Source organism: Lissotriton helveticus, chromosome 7 (assembly GCF_964261635.1).
Source record: "Lissotriton helveticus chromosome 7, aLisHel1.1, whole genome shotgun sequence".
NCBI classification, from domain to species: Eukaryota; Metazoa; Chordata; class Amphibia; order Caudata; family Salamandridae; genus Lissotriton; species Lissotriton helveticus.
In genome coordinates, this window is record NC_136068.1 from 892254586 (window position 1) to 892274420 (window position 19835).

The following is a 19835-nucleotide window of genomic DNA, read 5'->3' on the forward strand; positions in this document are numbered from 1 at the left end:
TGGGACCTGTCAGCAGTTTGGCAGATGCAGAATGTAGAGACCGAATTGGTGCATACCAAGTGAAACTCTTCCTCAGAAAGTCATGGCCTATCTTGTGCAGTGCCTTGAATACCATACACAGTTCTTTAAACATGACCCTCTACCTCACAGAGAGCCAGTGTAGTTTGAGATACATTTCTAAACAGATTGATGTTTGGGGACTTTGCACAGCAAATGAGCGGCCACATTTTGCAAGGTTTGCAGCTTGTTGAGAACCTGCTGGTGGTCATTGAGGTGAAGGCCATTACAGTAATTGATCTTTGAAATTACAAGAGAGGTTACAACTGTTTTCTGGAGATGAACTGGTAAAAAGGGGAAACTTTTCCTGATCATTTTCAAGGCGAAAAAACCTGCAGAAGACACAGCATTAGATTGATCAGTGTAGGAGAGTTTGTTATTTACGGAAACTCCAAGATTCTTAACTCAACTAACTGGAAATAGAAGAGGACCAAGCTCAGCTCGGAGGGCCACCAATCTGAAGTGCAGAAAGACGGCTGGGCACAAAACAACAGCACCTCAGTTTTTGTGGAATTCAATTTTAGGCAATTTCTCGCCATCTGCTGTTCCATTGCTTTCATGCAGTCGCAGAAATGCAGTGCCACACCCCTGTCCTCCATTGCCAGAGATACAACAATTTGTGTGTCATCTGCATATTATGTCAGAGTGAAACCAAATGATGTAATAAGTTAGTGACATGGGTGTTAAATAACAGAGATGACCCTTAGGGAATGTCATACGGAATGGAGAAAGATGTAGATTGAAACCTGCCAATTCTGCACTCGGCCTGAAAGAAATTAGCTCAGTAACTCCCCATTTGAGCCAGTCACAACTATCCCGCGCAAGGTCACCATCAGCAGCCCATGATTCACTGTCTCAGAAGCTGCTGACAGATCAAGCAGCATCTTTGCAGCTCGTCCACCCTTGTCAAGGGTTGCCCTGAATTCCTCTGTGGCCGTGATAAGAGCAGTCGCTGTGCTGTGACCAGCATGAAAGCCGAATTGTGTGGTGTCCAATAGGTTGCTCATATTGACGTAAGCGCCCAGGTGAGCATTCAGCACTTTTTCCAAAAACTTGACTGGCAATCGAAGACAGGAAATGGTCAGATATCTGTTTGGGTTATCTGGGTCTACAGAGGGCTTTTTGATAAGAGGCAACACAGCTGCTTTCTTCCAAGCTGACGGAAAGGAACCTGATATGCACATAAGCTGAAAGAGCTCGGTCAACTTGGTTCCAATAATTTTGGCTGCTAAGCTGGCCACTGAAGGCCACAATTCTTCTGGTGCACCTGATCTGGAGGCCTTAAGCAACTTGAAAACTTCAATGATGGCAGGCAGAGAAAGGGAACTGAATTCAAGGCCTAAGCTAGCAGCCAATGGCGAAGATTTGTCCACAGAAGGCACAGAAGAAAGAGATGAAAAGGTATTGAAACGTCCTCTACATTAAGACAAAAGGAACTGGCCACTGAGTTGCTGAAGGATTGACTACATTCTTTCGGTAGAGGTGCAGTGGCAGAGGTGAGTTTTTAACAGTGGTAAATAATTCCTTAGAGGAGTTAGCTGCAAGCTCTATCTTGGTAGTGAAATATGCACATTTTGCCTTGCGGATCGATGCCCCATACCTGGACAGTAAGATCCTATATTTGTCTTTTTCACTGTTGCAGTAGGTTTTGCACCGCTTTGGCCGCCATAAGTGTGGCAGGGTATGCTCAGACGTGAGTCCCTTGCTCACTTTGTCACTGGATTCAAGCAAGCCGGGCTGAAGACGGCTGGAATGCCAGAAACCGGTCCTCGGAAGCTTGTTTCTGGTCCAGGGAAGGCATGGCTTGGCAGTTAGGGCTGGACTGTTCCCATGAGGCACAGGGTCAGACTGGTTTGCATATAGCCATGTCTGAACTGGGGTGGCAGAGTGGGCTAAAGAACGATGATGGATCAAACCCAGATCTTTTGACTGGGTGTGAGTGTTTGATTGGTTCTGATGCTCCGTCCATCACCACCCCATTTTGTACCGCTTTGGCTGCCATAAGTGTGGCAGGGTATGCTCAGACGTGAGTCCCTTGCTCACTAGCAAGCCGGGCTGAAGACGGCTGGATTGCCAGAAACCGGTCCTCGGAAGCTTGTTTCCGGTCCAGGGAAGGCATGGCTTGGCAGTTCGGGCTGGACTGTTCCCATGAGGCACAGGGTCAGACTGATTTGCATATAGCCATGTCTGAACTGGGGTGGCAGAGTGGGCTAAAGAACGGTGATGGATCAAACCCAGATCTTTTGACTGGGTGTAAGTGTTTGATTGGTTCTGATGCTCCGTCCATCACCACCCCCTTTTGTACCGCTTTGGCCGCCATAAGTGTGGCAGGGTATGCTCAGACATGAGTCCCTTGCTCACTTTGTCACTGGATTCAAGCAAGCCGGGCTGAAGCCGGCTGGAATGCCAGAAACCGGTCCTCGGAAGCTTCTTTGCGGTCCAGGGAAGGCATGGCTTGGCAGTTCGGGCTGGACTGTTCCCATGAGGCACAGGGTCAGACTGATTTGCATATAGCCATGTCTGAACTGGGGTGGCAGAGTGGGCTAAAGAACGGTGATGGATCAAACCCAGATCTTATGACTGGGTGTGAGTGTTTGATTGGTTCTGATGCTTCGTCCATCACCACCCTCTTTTGTACAATAGGTTTTGCACCAGCATCTCTCTTGCCTTCTGCAGGCCTGTTTCACGGTTCTTTCCTCCTCGGACAACTAAGGAGCAGTAGTACGGTGCCTCTTGATCTTAACCTTCTTGCAGGTAGTAAAGCTGAGGACCTGGTCTCTAACCAGTGAGTGTAATTGTCAACAACACTGTCAACATCATTCGGTAAGCCTGAGAAGGTTTCAGTCAGCAATTGTGAGAACTTATTTGCTTGAAGCCTATGCCAAGCACGAGAAAGGGTCCTGGATGGACTGCTTGAAGATATAAGACCAACCTGGCTGCAGGAGATTTTTAAAGAAGAGAGCACTATGTTCTGACCAAGGAAGGGTAGGTGTGGATGTAGTGCTTAATGAAGAATTGTTGGACACATACCCAAAGCAGACATAATTTGTAGTAGAGCTGCAGTGACTGGGTCATCATCGGCCACTAGGTAAAAATTAAAATCTCCAAGGACCATAAAGTCCTTCCATACAATTTCGTCCTCAAGTAGACAACTGAAATCCTGAGCAAAAAGAGCTTGAACGCCAGGAAGTCGATATAACAATATGCCGCTAATCAACTGATTGGGCGATAAGCATCCACTAAATAATGCCGCCAGACAGAGCGGAGAAACTTCATTTCTGAGTCATAAGTTATCTCATGGGAACCTGCTAGCCCTGCTGCACTCTGGTCTTGATATTGATCTGGCTTTTTGCAGGGGCACCTGCATTCAAAAGGCATTTTCAGCTGTTTGGGGTTGTTGTTTTCCTGATGGCAGCAACAGTGTACCAGAGCTTCTACAGACAGGTCAATATTCACAGGGCCGTGCTCAGGATTGTGTTTGATGGGGAGAAGCAGGCCGACATCTCCCAGCTGCATGTAGACCTGTAGCAACCCTGGATCCTAAAGCACCATCAATCAGTGGCACAACAATGCCAACTCCCCCTTTGTTGCCTTAACTCTTTTAGGGCTGCACCAGTGTTCACTGATCTGTTCTCAGGGGTTCTAGTTTGATGACCTTAGTGTTGCAAATGTGACAACACAATTGTATAGTATCCCTGAGCGGGGATCAGGCCCCTTAATAACAGGAGTACAGGAGAAATCTAAACGGGGGTCCTTCACCTCCACCCCCTGTCGCCCTTTTGGAAATGAGGAGGATCCCGGTGAGTTTGTTGAAGTGGGCGCCTGACCCTAAGATGGTGGCACAGTGAGAGGCGGTCGAGCTGGAGACACTGCGCGCATAGGTGGAGCGGGCAAGGAAGGAGCAACCGTCCAAAGGGTGTATGGTGGCATGGACCAAATAACTTGCTTGGCTTTCCTGAAGTCCCCCCCAATGTGTTTACCTTGGGACTGAGATGTTTTTGACCCTAAACTGGGCTGAGGACTCGAGGCAGAGCCTGACATAAGATGGCACCCGAGCTGGGGCTGCACTGAAATAGCCATTAAAAATATCCATGCATCTGGAGGGAGGGTCAGAATCTCCTTTGTAACCTAGCAGAGACACTCCCACCCTGACTCTCAAGGGACCAAACTACTGAACACTACTCTGTCACTAGCTCTCTAGATCTATGATCCGAACCACATGGAGCTGCTGAACACCCGGCTGAACGATGGCAAGAATTTCCTGCTCTGTAAATATGTGATAAATAATTGTCCAAGCCTAATCGCTGTTAAAATGTAATACTGAGTGCATTTGCTATTTGTATATTTATATAACTCTAACCACTAGTATATGTAGTAGACCTCTGTACTTACTACCATTCCTATGTGATTTTAGAGTTTCTGTTTGTATCTCTTCCTTGAGTGACTTTACAACTTGTACATTTGCAACTTTTCCCTCCTTTCACTCCACTTGTGTATATACAACTCTAACCACTAGTATATGTAGTAGAGCTTTGTACTTACGACCTCTCCTATGTGATTTTAGAGTGTATCTGTTTGTATCTCTTCATTGAGTGACTATACAACTTGTACATTTGTCATTTTTCCCTCCTTTGGTTCCACTTGTACATTTGCAATTATTTTCCTGTTTATATCTCTTATGTAACTCATGTAAACCAAAGTCCTTATGTAACGGAACTGGCTCTTTTATTAAGCGCTCTGACACCTTCGGGCAATGTTTGCACTATATAAAATCGCATGAAATAAAGTAAAATGCAAATATCCGGATCAGTGGTACTCAGGAGTGGGCGGTCCTGAATCTTGCCTGAAGTTCTGAGCACCAGAAGAGCTTCTCTGGAGTACAACTTCCGGAGGGCTGCCTCTGGGACTGGACAACCAGGGGGGCTGGCTCTGAGCCGGGTCCAGGCTCAGACGGGAACAGACGGGCTTGCTTTTGGATCTCCTTTGGTGCGCCGTCAGCCTACCCGCTTTGCCTCCCGATTATGTAGCCCTTTCTTAAACCCTCTGAACAACAGCTAGACTGCTCACCTCTAGAAAATAAATGTATGTGCACAGTTGACCAACATCAATATTCTGGCTATGAATAGTAGCCAGACGTTTCCATTTTTGCTAACTACGCATGCTCTACCCTTTTTTTGGATTTATTTTCATGGATGTCCCTGTACAGGTAATCAGAGGGCACCACTGGGAAGAGGAGACAGCTGAACCCTCCAACAACTACTGGTAGGTGCCAGAGAGAAATCGGGACAGGGCTGGTGTACAGGGAAATGTCTTAAAACATGCTGTTGGGTAAGCAGTGTGCCTAAGTAAGCAGGGTTCCCAATGTCAGGGTGGTGGGCCAGTTGTGAAAATGATTTGGACGGTTTTGGCTGGGGGTGTTGGGTGAGCAGGGTCTGCAGTTTGACTCTGGATGTCAAGTGAAAAGCAGGGTATGAGGCAGGTGACTGGGAGAGAGGGAGAGGAGCGCGGAAAGCAGGCCTTTGTAGGGGATGCTGGTTTGTGCTTACATTTATGTACAGTTTTGTTATTTTTTGAACGAAGCATAACTCGCCTCAAATGGGCGGTGGTGGACAGTGAGAGGATGTGGAGGGTACATATAATGTCGATTCATAACTGAAGCTCGGTGTAAACGGGGCTTGACCCCGATTCCAAACTCTGCTTTTTCGTGGAAGCAGGGCTTCGAGTGTCAAATGTTGAGTATGGATGGGTGGTTGGATAGATGTTTATTGCTTAAAATGATGGCGAGTTTGCTTGGTCTCTTTAGTGGGTGTACGGGGCAGTAGTTTTTGAAGGAGGAGACGTAGATATTGGAGATGGGGAGGTACCTACTACCAAGGGTTTGGTCGTCACCCTCTGCTGGGTGGCTGTGATTTGCAGTTAAGTGTTACTTAAATCACTGTAGGCAACAGGCAGAACGAGCTCAGGCCGCAGGGGTTGCACACTGGGTCCCCGTTTGCATAACATTGTCTGGCAGTTGGCACAACACGTCCCTGCTCTTCTGGCAACCAACGGGGGAGGGAGGGAAAGTGAAAACGTGCCATGCGCGTGCTGTGTTCACGCTGGGACTGGAGATGTGCACGCGTACAGAGTGCACATCTCCGGTCCCCCTTCAGCTGAGAAACCGACGACTATAGGCCTCGCTAAGGTGAGCAGCACATGCGCTGCATCGCTAAGTGAGACCTTAAAAGAATTAACATACAAAAATGCCTTTAGTTGTTTTGTCCTTTCAATACTGGCGCACTTCTTCCTAGCTGTTCTAATGCTGGTTTGTTATAGCTCTTTTTTATTGGTGGGGGGAATGGGGAGCGGGAAGGGGGACCTTAAACAACAACAGGAGGGTGGAGGCTTGGAAATAGTATCTGAATTGCAACACCAGCAGCGGAGGTGCTGAGTCATGCCGAGGTGGTGCTGAGTCATGCTGGAGCTTCGCTGGTGCTCAAGTTGTGCAGAGTGAAGCTGAACTGGTGCTTTTGGTGCTTTGCTGAGGTGATTTTGCAGTGGTGCTGAGCTGGTGGTGAATTGATGCAGAGATGGTCGTGTGCTGATGCTCAGGTGGTGCTGCTTTAGCAAGGAATAGCTGCTGAGGTTCTGCTGCACCGATGCTGAGGTGGTGCTGCAGTGGTGGTGTACTGATGAGGAAGTGGCACTGTGCTGATGCTGTGATGATGCTTTGCTGAGGTGGTGATGCACTGATACTGAGGTGGTGCTTAGTGATGCTGAGATCGTGCTGAGGTGGTGCTGAGTGATATTGAGTGGGTGCTGAGGTGGTTTGCTTGTGCAGAGATGGTGCAGCATGATGCTGTGGTTTATGCTAAGGTAGTAGTGATGTGCTGGGGCCGAGGTGGTAGTCCTGCATTGGTGCTCAGGTGGTGCAGAGTCATGTCAAGTTGGTGCTGTGGTGTTTCTGTGCTGATGCTGAGATGGTGCTGCGCTGATGCTGAGTTGCTGCTAGGTGGGGCTGTGCTGGTGCAGAGAAAGGATTATTTATGCCTTTAGGACATCTGCACTGGCTGGAGCGGAAAGAAAAGAACTGATGTCACAATGCCTAAATGGCACCGATAAAGGCAAGGCGAATGCCAAACGACACCAAGCGGAGCTGAACAACGCCACCTACCGGCATGCATGGGTACTGCTCAGGAAAAAGTTACAGATACAGTCCGACGCCTTGGGATAATTCTAAGGTACGGAATCTGTTGCTATAAGTCTCTATCAGATTAAACTGGCACGGCCAACAGGGCATGGATTTCAGCTTTGCCAATGGATACTTACTGGCTTCACCAATCTTTTTTTTTAAAAACTTTCATCAATCAGCATGTGCAAACAAACAAAATAATGGGAACTGCTGATGTTGACAGACTTCTGACGAAGTACCATATCTTGTCATTGCAGAGAAATACTCTGATGCAAATGTTAAACTGTAACTGATCTCTTTGTAGTGAGAGTAACCCCCAGAACAAGCAAAATAGTCTGCAGGAAAAGCAGCTATTGAATTGGAACTTCAGTCATGGAATGATGGCAGAAGGCACTGACCTCCCCACCCCCCATATTAATTCAATATCCTCTAGTCACACTTCAAGGTTAGGCAGAATGTTTTAAGTCATCCTGCCCTTCCACAAACACACACATCTCTGCTAAAGAGTACCCATATACGTTGAATGAAAGTAAACATCACTTGCAGGAACACTCCGCCACACATATTTAAATAAAGGGTGCAACACCCAACCTCAACCTCCCTACACCCAATATTCACTACTGCACAGCTTCCTACAGTGGTAAAACACAAACAAGTAGACTAAGTTTACAGATCAAATGCATTGACTCTCACACTGTCACTGCTATCCACTTCCTCTTAACTGCTATTATACAGTTAGAGTGGAAATGTAAAATGTCTGCATCAACCAATGCCACCAAGGAGCACCTCCACTTGGAGAGCCCCGATCTGCAGGTGTCACAGGTATGCGAAAGGTAGAAAATGTCATACTCTAAGGCATGGATGGGCTTTGGCCCAGTAAAGCCCTCTAAAGGTGGAACCACTATAATATAACAAAGGAAAACATGCACTTAGTCGACAATCGATAATTGGAATCTGAAGCGGTAATCTGTTGCCTGGAGACTTGCTACAAGTGAGAGAATTGTGATTATTTAAGAATATTTACAAATCTTTTCCCACACATTCCTACAGTACTAAAGTTAGATTTGAATGAACTAGCCGTATGTGTGTGGAAAGTTAATACCATTTTTTTTAACATGTGTGAAGACTAACTTGCAAGTAACTTGTGCATCAGAAAATGAAAGTAATTACGGACGATTTTCCAGTTTTTGAACTTTAGGGAGGCAGATTTTGCACATTTGGACACTCCACATGAATTTCTAGAACTAGGCCTACACCAGTAAAATTAATAGTGTTATAATTTCCTTTGGATACATTTGGCAATTCTGTTAACAGGTTATAAAGTATATACCACAAAAGGTACAAAGTTCCCCAGGAGAAAAAAATTATAAAATGTGTGCGTTCGGAGAAGGAGAGCAGGGCAGGGAACAGGGTGTTCCCTTGTAAGAACTAGAAGACCTCACACACCCAGTAAGCTAGATGTCATGCTTCATCATTGGTCTCCTGCTCCTCGTCAGACTGTCGCTGCAATGTCCGACGGGCGCCAAATAGGCGCTCTTTGTTGGAGTTCTTTTGTTCCAGCCAATGGTTGAGTGCATGTGAGGGGTCAAGTGGAGGTGTAGTCATGAGGGAATAGTGATTTAAAAAAGGTGGGTCAGTTCACAAGGTCCTTTATTCACGTGGCTGACTCCCTTGGTTAAAAAGGTGGGAGTGGAGATAGAGACTGTAAGGGGCACAGCGAACTACCTCAACCCTTTAATAAGGTCGACATGTTTCTTGCCCAACTGGCAATTCTTCAGGACCTATGGTGCTCATTACTACACGGTGAAAATAACAGGAAATAAAATAAAAGATACAACCTCTCTGGGTCAGTATGGGGGCAGGCCAGAAGGTCCTGCTCTAACGGGATGACCTAGAAGAGATGTGTAGAAGTAAGCCAGACATTGATAGTGGCGTAATCACATCAACAATTGATCACCACAGCTCTCCAAAATACACACAAAAGAAATAGGAAACACAGTCACAGGGCATCTCTAAAGTATATGCCCATGATCACAACTATGCAATTTTAGCAGAATAAAAACACACATAAATAGGATGAAGATGTCATAAAGTATATAATGCAAGGGCTAATCCTTACCCAAGGAGTGTCCCTAATGGGCCCTGCAATCTGTTCCCGTGGGGCGGCACAATAAGGTACGATGCCTGAAAAAGAGAGAGACACACGCGCACCGGGTGCCGGCTTGAAATTGGGAAGGGGGCAGGGAGAGAGACAGAGAAAGAAAACACAACGTTCACGAAGCCACTAAATTAGTGGCTGGTGCAATGATGTCTGGATACTGGGTGTCAAGGCATGCTCATGATTAGTGCTCACCCCTGCTTCCAGGGTCATCGCGAGCCAAACAAAACAAACCCCCCCCCAAAAAAGGGGTCTCCTGAATGGATGGCCTCTAGTGCAACTCATGAAGTGCAAATAGGCGGACAATCAGGGAATGCAAGGTGGCCCGCCCAACATCAAACAAGGCAAAGACCATGTCGTTATCGCCCCATTAGGTTGGCGAGGGCATGTGAGAAATGTTGCCAAACTCCCTCGCACTCCCCTATGGCTCGTCCTACCCCACCCATGGGGAGTCACACAGACAGACAGCCGATCTCAGAGAGGGTATTGCGAGGGCATGTTGATCCCTCGAGTAGACCTTTGAAGAGCGTGGTTGAGTACCACTAATGAGATGCAAAGAAGCCTGCATACCACACCGACCTTGCACTTCACAAACAGACACACTGCTTACCTCTAGTCAGTGCAGCCAGGGCTCGAAAACCTACCCACACGCATCGCGCTCCAAAGGTAGCGCGGAACAGCTGGTCCCAGTTTCTCGATGCAACCGGATTTATAAGCTGCCCGTACTTCCGCATAGAGGACTCTGCCGGTGGGCGTGGTTCCCGGCACTCATGTCTGCGCATGCGTAGAAACGGTGTATGCGTGTCGTCGGAGGCTGCTAGTGTCAGAAGGGTTAATGCGGCGGCCATTTTGAGAGGGGGTGGTGAACAGGACCCAAGTATCTCTCTACTCTCGTGCACGAGGACATTGTGTCACATGATGCTGTCATTATAGTTATTTTGCCCCAGTGCCTCTGCAAGACGAATACATAGGTATTGAGGAGGTTATCTTGACACTGATGATCATAGTGTAGTGTGTAAACCTCACAAACAGGGTGCTGATCACGGATAAACAGACTGTATTGACCTTAAACCCAACCAGGGATAGAGGACAGAATTTGGAAACTACTGGTTGTCTAGCAATGAAGTGAAGTAAAACCTACTAAAGCAGTTAGGGATCACCTAGACAGAGATGCCCAAGGGACGGAGTCATTTAGGCCCAGTGTATCTAATTGGAGGCGGTGTATCCATCGCTGTTCAATCCTGAACAGAGCTTGTTGTGTAATTGATGGGTGAGATTCGAGCACTAACCATTTGATGCTATCTGCCTGGTGGCCATGTTGGACATAGTGTTCATAAAGTCTTGTATGTGTTCTCGAGCACCAGATGTTGCTCTTATGGTCCATGATCCTTGACTTAACCTGCCTCATAGTCATGCCGATGTATTTTTTTCCGCAAGGACAGATCAGCATGTAGACACATCTAGGGCTATTACAATTTGTGTGTTTATTCATGTGCCAGGTGTATGTATCTGACAGTTTGATTTCCTTGCATTGTACTGTCTGTGGACATACAACACAGCCCCCACACTGATAGTGACCAACTACTGGTGGAAGCCTCCACAAGGTACTTTGGCCAGAGGTCGTTTGTTTTTTAGGGCGTGTGTGAATCAGGGCATCTTTAAGGTTGGACATGCGTTTGAAGGCAAAACGGGGACGTGGGATGTCTAAGCCCCCTGTGTTCAATAACCCCCAGTGTCTGTTCACAGTCCTTTTCATAAATGCTGAATTTTTAGTGAAGCAAGTCACGCAAGTGATCAGGTTATCAGGTTCTTTGTGATGTGTCTCCAATAGGGCCTCTCTAGGGTTATTAAGGGCCCCTTTGCGTGAGTTGTGAATCAGTCTAGTCGGATACCCTCTATCCTGTAGTTTGTGTTGGAGCAGAACAGACACTTTTTTGTAGTCGGAGTTAGTAGCACAGTTTCTGCGAATCCTGAGAAACTGACCGAAGGGCAGGTTATCCCTCAGGGATCTGGGGTGGTGGCTTTTGTAAAGGAGAAGGCTGTTCCTATCTGTCTCCTTGCGAAACAGGGAGGTGCTCAGTCCTTCTTGGTCCAGACAAATAGATAAATCCAAGAATGGTATTGTCGAGTCTGAGACTGTACCTGTAAACTTTAGAAAAGGATTTTGATGGTTAATCCAGGCACAGAAGGCGTCGCAGCTCTCCCGGTCTCCTCGCCATAGGACCAGTATATCGTCGACATACCTGTGATCCAGCGGCCTATAGGAAATATGTCATAAACTATGCTACCAACTTCATAATATACACTATAAATCACTATTCAAATATAAGGCCCATTAATCAGACATGACATATTTTGACCAACTGAATCATGTGGCTTAATTAACCTATTCACAAATTATATACATTTATATACAACCGCGGTAAATGAAAATCATTATACTTTACAAACCTCTCTGATTATTAAGCCACTTATGGCGATAAATCTTGCTAACAGTAACCTAAATGAATGAAATAACAAGTCCAGCTTGTTTTCCAAAGTAAGTTTTTATTAGCTATTATTTAGATGATTGCAATTGAAATCTTTATTGAAGCGATTTTATTAAAATCATTGTAAGTAATTATGATAATTTTTCGAAATTTAAAATGTATTATTGCAAATAAATGTATTAGTTTGACATTATTTAAACCTAAGTCCCTAACTATGCTAAATAATTGGAATTAAAAGAATAAAGTCTTTGAGGGCTCTTATGTGCTCCAAGGAAAGTTCAACTGCACGACACCCTCATCCAAAGGTCAGCAAAAGCAGCAGCGCAACCCTTCGACGGGGAATGGGTTTTTATACCTTTCTACGCTAAGCTAATCTAGGAAAGAGCATATTTCTCTGCTGAAATCGGAGTCCCATTGGTCAAAAGGTGACAGGCGACGTGTCACCACATTTTCAGAAACACAGTTCCGTCACGTTCTTAGAGACCATTGTCAATAGTTTTCGAACAACTCAGCTTCCTCCAGTTGCAACATTTGATACAAGGAAAAGTTTTTGGCTTCCTCAGATACGTAACATGTTTCAGACCTTCTTGCCGGTTCCTGGCCTTGGCCTTGCTCGACTAAAGGTTTGTCAGCTCAGCACGACAATTTTGTTTCAGGCCGGAGGAGATCACTGCCAACATGGACTCTCTCTGGTTCCAAGCAGATTTTAGTAAAACGCAATTTTTCACTAGGCCCAAAGCCTCTTTTAGAAACTATCATGTAAACAAACACAAAAGAATAATTAATGCGAGTAATATAGTTCGTTCTGTTGCCACCCACCATTGCTAATGATTAACCCATTAATCTAAATTACCTAGCTGAAGCGAACAAATAAAGCAGCAATTATATCTACCATTCCTCAATAAATCCAACGAAACTCTTTATGCACCTGTAAAGAATAGAGTGACGCCACATAGACAAGGAAAGCAAGATAAGCACATGTCACTTTTAAAACAGCCGCAATTAGTTATAACATGACAAATAGACAGATTTAATTTATTAATTTCCACAAACAAAAGATGCAACAATGATGCACGTTTATGAGCACACATATTAGTTTCCCGCGTGTTCTGTGTAGATGCAACTTTAAACTAGGTTGAATTAATACACACACAGTACAAATCATTAGTAAAATTATTTCTTATTATGGAAGTGTGACTTTACGAGTTGAAATTAAAATTATTTCCAAATCTCGCTCCATCACCTGCGCCAGAGTGTTCTGTTCTGAACATAGGGATTGTGTGCTGAATGGATGCATTGGTCTTCAAAAGTGGCCATGAAAATACAGGCTAGGCTAGGAGCAAAGGTAGAACCCATCGAGGTCCCCCGGATCTGGTAGTATAATTGGGACCCATACTGGAAAAAGCTTGTTGTGTAATTGATGGGTGAGATTCGAGCACTAACCATTTGATGCTATCCGCCTGGTGGCCATGTTGGACATAGTGTTCATAAAGTCTTGTATGTGTTCTCCGAGAATCAAGAGTTTTTACTTAAAATAAAGATGACCAAACTCCAGAAGGATGTGGCCAAATTTGATAAAGAGAAAGTGTACCCCTATCTCAAGGAGGGTTACACTAACAAGACAAATGGCTACTCCTCTGATGAAAGTTCAGATAACGGTAACCGGAGGGGCTCGTCCGGCAGTGATTCCATTGGTGGGTACCCCCCAACAACAACCGTAATCAACGCCGTTCGAATTGGAACCAAGGTTTCAACCAGGGTCAAATGTTTCAGGGACCACCGCAAATGATGCCACCCTGGCAATACCCCTTCTATCCCCAGGGACCACCCCAGTTCTTCCCAATAAACCCCCCTTTTCACGACAGAGGTTGGGGCAGAGGAAGAGGGCGAAAGCGAGGAGGCCAGAAAGGGGTACAGTGGCAAGACCAACCAACCACATCGACATCAGTGGAGACCAGGAGCTCAACCAGAGGGAGGAGAGTCTGATAGTCAACCTTTCCACTAGACCTCTCACCCCTACTGAGACCGAGGTCCTCGAAAAGGGTTTAGGTTTAGTACCTACTCCTATCCCAGACAGCTTCAACGAAAAGTGCGAGGTTAAGCAACTCTTTAGGAAAATACGCTTGCGTGCCTTCTTTAGTGAAAGACCTGAGAGCGATAGAATCGACACAGGGCTGCGTAAACCTTCAACGTTTACTCCAACTGATGGTATGGTTCCACCCGAAGTCCTGGTCTTCGAGAGGGCAGTCCTAAAGACCTTGGAGGAAAAACCTAACATGAGTAGCTTTAATAACCTCACTAATGCTGAAAGACTAGCTGTACAAACTCTTGGGAATGACACTACCATAGTCAATAAGCAGGCAGATAAAGGGGGAGCTAGTGATCCAAAATACCAGTGACTATGACACTGAATGCAAACGACAACTTGCCAATACAACCCACTACAGACCATTGACTAATGATCCAACCCCAAGGCTAACCACCACCATCACTAGCCTGGTCATGGAAGGAGAAACTAATGAGTGGATAACCAAAAATGAGGCAGAATTCCTACTCACTACAGATCCAGTCACTCCTTATTTTTATACCCTACCCAAAATTCATAAGGGTACTACTCCTGTACCAGGTAGGCCTATTGTATCTGGCATCGGCTCACTTTTGGAGCCCCTCTCCAAATTTTGTGATGTATTCCTCCAACCGCTTGTGAAAAAGATACCATCCTATCTCCAAGATACCAGGGATGTGCTCCGCCTCATTGATTCCATCGAGGGGAGAGAGAGCGTCGACCTTCTCCCAACATTGGATGTGGAGGCGCTTTATACTAACATTCCCTAACAGGCTACCTTGGATGCTGTTGAGACCACTCTCCGGACGGAAGAGTGGACCTCACCCATGCCAATTTCCTTTATTATGGCATGCGCAAGCATAGCATTGACGGAGAACTTTTTCCAGTGTGGGTCCCAATTATACCACCAGATCCGGGGGACCTCGATGGGTTCTACCTTTGCTCCTAGCCTAGCCTGTATTTTCATGGCCACTTTTGAAGACCAATGCATCCATTCAGCACACAATCCCTATGTTCAGAACAGAACACTCTGGCGCAGGTATATCGACGATATACTGGTCCTTTGGCGAGGGGACCGGGAGAGCTGCGACGCCTTCTGTGCCTGGATTAACCATCAAAATCCTTTTCTAAAGTTTACAGGTACGGTCTCAGACTCGACAATACCATTCTTGGATTTAACTATTTGTCTGGACCAAGAAGGACTGAGCACCTCCCTGTATCGCAAGGAGACAGATAGGAACAGCCTTCTCCTTTACAAAAGCCACCACCTCAGATCCCCGAGGGATAACCTGCCCTTCGGTCAGTTTCTCAGGATTCGCAGAAACTGTACTACTAATTTCGACTACCAAAAAGAGTCTGTTCTGCTCCAACACAAACTACAGGATAGAGGGTATCCGACTAGACTGATTCAAAACTCACGCAAAAGGGCCCTTAATAACCCTAGAGAGGCCCTATTGGAGACACATCACAAAGAACCTGATAACCTGATCACTTGCGTGACTTGCTTCACTAAAAATTCAGCATTTAAGAAAAAGACTGTGAACAGACACTGGTGGTTATTCAACACAGGGGGCTTAGACATCCCACGTCCCCGTTTTGCCTTCAAACGCACGTCCAACCCTAAAGATGCCCTGATTCACACACGCCCTAAAAAACAAAAGACCTCTGGCCAAAGTACCTTGTGGAGGCTTCCACCAGTAGTTGGTCACTATCAGTGCGGGGGCTGTGTTGTATGTCCACAGACAGTACAATGCAAGGAAATCAAACTGTCAGATACATTCACCTGGCACATGAATAAACACACAAATTGTAATAGCCCTAGATGTATCTACATGCTGATCTGTCCTTGCGGAAAAAATTACATTGGCATGACTATGAGGCAGGTTAAGTTAAGGATCATGGAGCATAAGAGCAACATCCGGTGCTCGAGAACACATGCAAGACTTTATGAACACTATGTCCAACATGGCCACCAGGCGGATAGCATCAAATGGTTAGTGCTCAAATCTCACCCATCAATTACACAACAAGCTCTGTTCAGGATTGAACAGCGATGGATACACCGCCTCCAATTAGATACACTGGGCCTAAATGACTCCATCCCTTGGGCATCTCTGTCTAGGTGATCCCTAACTGCTTTAGTAGGTTTTACTTCACTTCATTGCTAGACAACCAGTAGTTTCCAAATTCTGTCCTCTATCCCTGGTTGGGTTTAAGGCTGATACAGTCTGTTTATCCGTGATCAGAACCCTGTTTGTGAGGTTTACACACTACACTATGATCATCAGTGTCAAGATAACCTCCTCAATACCCATGTATTCGTCTTGCAGAGGCACTGGGGCAAAATAACTATAATGACAGCATCATGTGACACAATGTCCTCGTGCACGAGAATAGAGAGATACTTGGGTCCTGTTCACCACCCCCTCTGAAAATGGCCGCCGCATTAACCCTTCTGACACTAGCAGCCTACGACGACACGCATACACCGTTTCTACGCATGCGCAGACATGAGTGCCGGGAACCACGCCCACCGGCAGAGTCCTCTATGCGGAAGTACGGGCAGCTTATAATTTCAGTTGCATCGAGAAACCGGGACCAGCTGTTCCGCGCTACCTTTGGAGCACGATGCGTGTGGGTAGGTTTTCGAGCCCTGGCTGCACTGACTAGAGGTAAGCAGTGTGTCTGTTTGTGAAGTGCAAGGTCGGCGTGGTATGCAGGCTTCTTTGCATCTCATTGGTGGTACTCAACCACGCTCTTCAAAGGTCTACTCGAGGAATCGACATGCCCTCGCAATAGCCACTCTGAGATCGGCTGTCTGTCTGTGTAAGTGACTCCCCATGGGTGGGGTAGGACGAGCCATAGGGGAGTGCGAGGGAGTTTGGCAACATTTCTCACATGCCCTCGTCAACCTAATGGGGCGATAACGACATGGTCTTTGCCTTGTTTGATGTTGGGCGGGCCACCTTGCATTCCCTGATTGTCCGCCTATTTGCACTTCATGAGTTGCACTAGAGGTCATCCATTCAGGAGACCCCTTTTTTGGGGGGGGGTTTGTTTTGTTTGGCTCGCGATGACCCTGGAAGCAGGGGTGAGCACTAATCATGAGCATGCCTTGACACCCAGTATCCAGACATCGTTGCACCAGCCACTAATTTAGTGGCTTCGTGAACGTTGTGTTTTCTTTCTCTGTCTCTCTCCCTGCCCCCTTCCCAATTTCAAGCCGGCACCCGGTGCGCGTGTGTCTCTCTCTTTTTCAGGCATCGTACCTTATTGTGCCGCCCCACGGGAACAGGTTGCGGGGCCCATTAGGGACACTCCTTGGGTAAGGATTAGCCCTTGCATTATATACTTTATGACATCTTCATCCTATTTATGTGTGTTTTTATTCTGCTAAAATTGCATAGTTGTGATCATGGGCATATACATTAGAGATGCTCTGTGACTGTGTTTCCTATTTCTTTTGTGTGTATTTTGGAGAGCTGTGGTGATCAATTGTTGATGTGATTACGCCACTATCAATATCTGGCTTACTTCTACACATCTCTTCTAGGTCATCCCGCTAGAGCAGGACCTTCTGGCCTGCCCCCATACTGACCCAGAGAGGTTGTATCTTTTAGTTTCTTTCCTGTTTTTTTCACCGTGTAGTACTGAGCACCGTAGGTCCTGAAGAATTGCCAGTTGGACAAGAAACATGTCGACCTTATTAGAGGGTTGAGGTAGTTCGCTGTGCCCCTTACAGTCCCTATCTCCCCTCCCACCTTTTTAACCAAGGGAGTCAGCCACGTGAATAAAGGACCTTGTGAACTGACCCACCTTTTTTAAATCACTATTCCCTCACGACTACACCTCCACTTGACCCCTCACATGCACTCAACCATTAGCTGGAACAAAAGAACTCCAACAAAGAGCGCCTATTTGGCGCCCGTCGGACATTGCAGCGCCAGTCTGACGAGGAGCAGGAGACCAATGATGAAGCATGACATCTAGCTTACTGGGTGTGTGAGGTCTTCTAGTTCCTACAAGGGAACACCCTGTTCCCTGCCCTTGCTCTCCTTCTCCGAACGCACACATTTTATAATTTTTTTCCCCTGGGAACTTTCTACCTTTTGTGGTATATGGTTGACTGGACATGTACACTGGACCCCGTTAAATATCGTCCACATGTTCTTCCCACTTTTGTATTGAATTCAGAGTGTGGGCTCTGTCCCACGGAACTTTTCAGGTAACCTACAGTGACACTTTACTGTTAGGACCATTGGGTCCCTAGAATCATATCGTGTTCTTTCTAGGGTACCCCGATTTTCTTTCCTTCTAGCTCGGTAGTAACTCTATACTAGCTAGGAGCGATCTCCCCACCATGGAAGACATTCCGGGCTTGAGCTTTGATGAAGATGCCATAGCGGAGGCGTTAAGATCGGCACCTCAAATCTTTGGGGCTGGAGGTGCCACTGCCTCAGGTTCTACTAATGACGATTGGGCCACATTAACTACAATGAAGAAAGAATGGCTCAGGATTACTGTCCATGGGATCATGATGACAGAATATTTAAGGGCAAATATAGCCCCACAGGGGCTTCTGGTTAACATCATACCAAGACTCTTTCTCGAAGACAGCTAATTTAAGGGAGATTGGTGTCAAGTGTCATGGAAGTGCACCAAGGACCTCCTGTACTTGATCGTTAAAACGGCCAAGAGACTGGCGGATGCACTGCTTGTTAAAATCACAGCTGTAGAAACAGTAATTAGAGGCACTTTGACGAAGACTCCCTTTACCACCAAGTTAGCAGAAATCAATCAAGAGATTTCCGAGAATCAAGAGTTTTTACTTAAACAAAAGATGACCAAACTCCAGAAGGATGTGGCCAAATTTGATAAAGGGAAAGTGTACCCCTATCTCAAGGAGGGTTACACTAACAAGAAAAATGACTACTCCTCGGATGAAAGTTCAGATAACGGTAACCGGAGGGGCTCGTCCGGCAGTGATTTCAGTGGTGGGTACCCCCCAACAACAACCGTAATCAATGCCGTTCGAATTGGAACCAAGGTTTCAACCAGGGTCAAATGTTTGAGGGACCACCGCAAATGATGCCACCCTGGCAATACCCCTTCTATCCCCAGGGACCACCCCAGTTCTTCCCAATAAACCCCCCTTTTCACGACAGAGGTTGGGGCAGAGGAAGAGAGCAAAAGCGAGGAGGCCAGAAAGGGGTACAGTGGCAAGACCAACCAACCACATCGACATCAGTGGAGTCCAGGAGCTCAACCAGAGGGAGGAGAGTCTGATAGTCAACCTTTCCACTAGACCTCTCACCCCTACTTAGACCGAGGTCCTCGAAAAGGGTTTAGGTTTCGTACCTACTCCTATCCCAGACAGCTTCAACAAAATGTGCGAGGTTAAGCAACTCTTTAGGAAAATACGCTTGCGTGCCTTCTTTAGTGAAAGACCTGAGAGCGATAGAATCGACACAGGGCTGCGTAAACCTTCAACGTTTACTCCAACTGATGGTATGGTTCCACCCGAAGTCCTGGTCTTCGAGAGGGCAGTCCTAAAGACCTTGGAGGAAAAATCTAACATGAGTAGCTTTAATAACCCCACTAATGCTGAAAGACTAGCTGTACAAACTCTTGGGAATGACACTACCATAGTCATTAAGCAGGCAGATAAAGGGGGAGCTACAGTGATCCAAAATACCAGTGACTATGACACTGAATGCAAACAAAAACTTGCCAATACAACCCACTACAGACCATTGACTATTGATCCTACCCCAAGGCTAACCACCACCATCACTAGCCTGGTCATGGAAGGAGAAACTAATGAGTGGATAACCAAAAATGAGGCAGAATTCCTACTCACTACAGATCCAGTCACTCCTTATTTTTATACCCTAC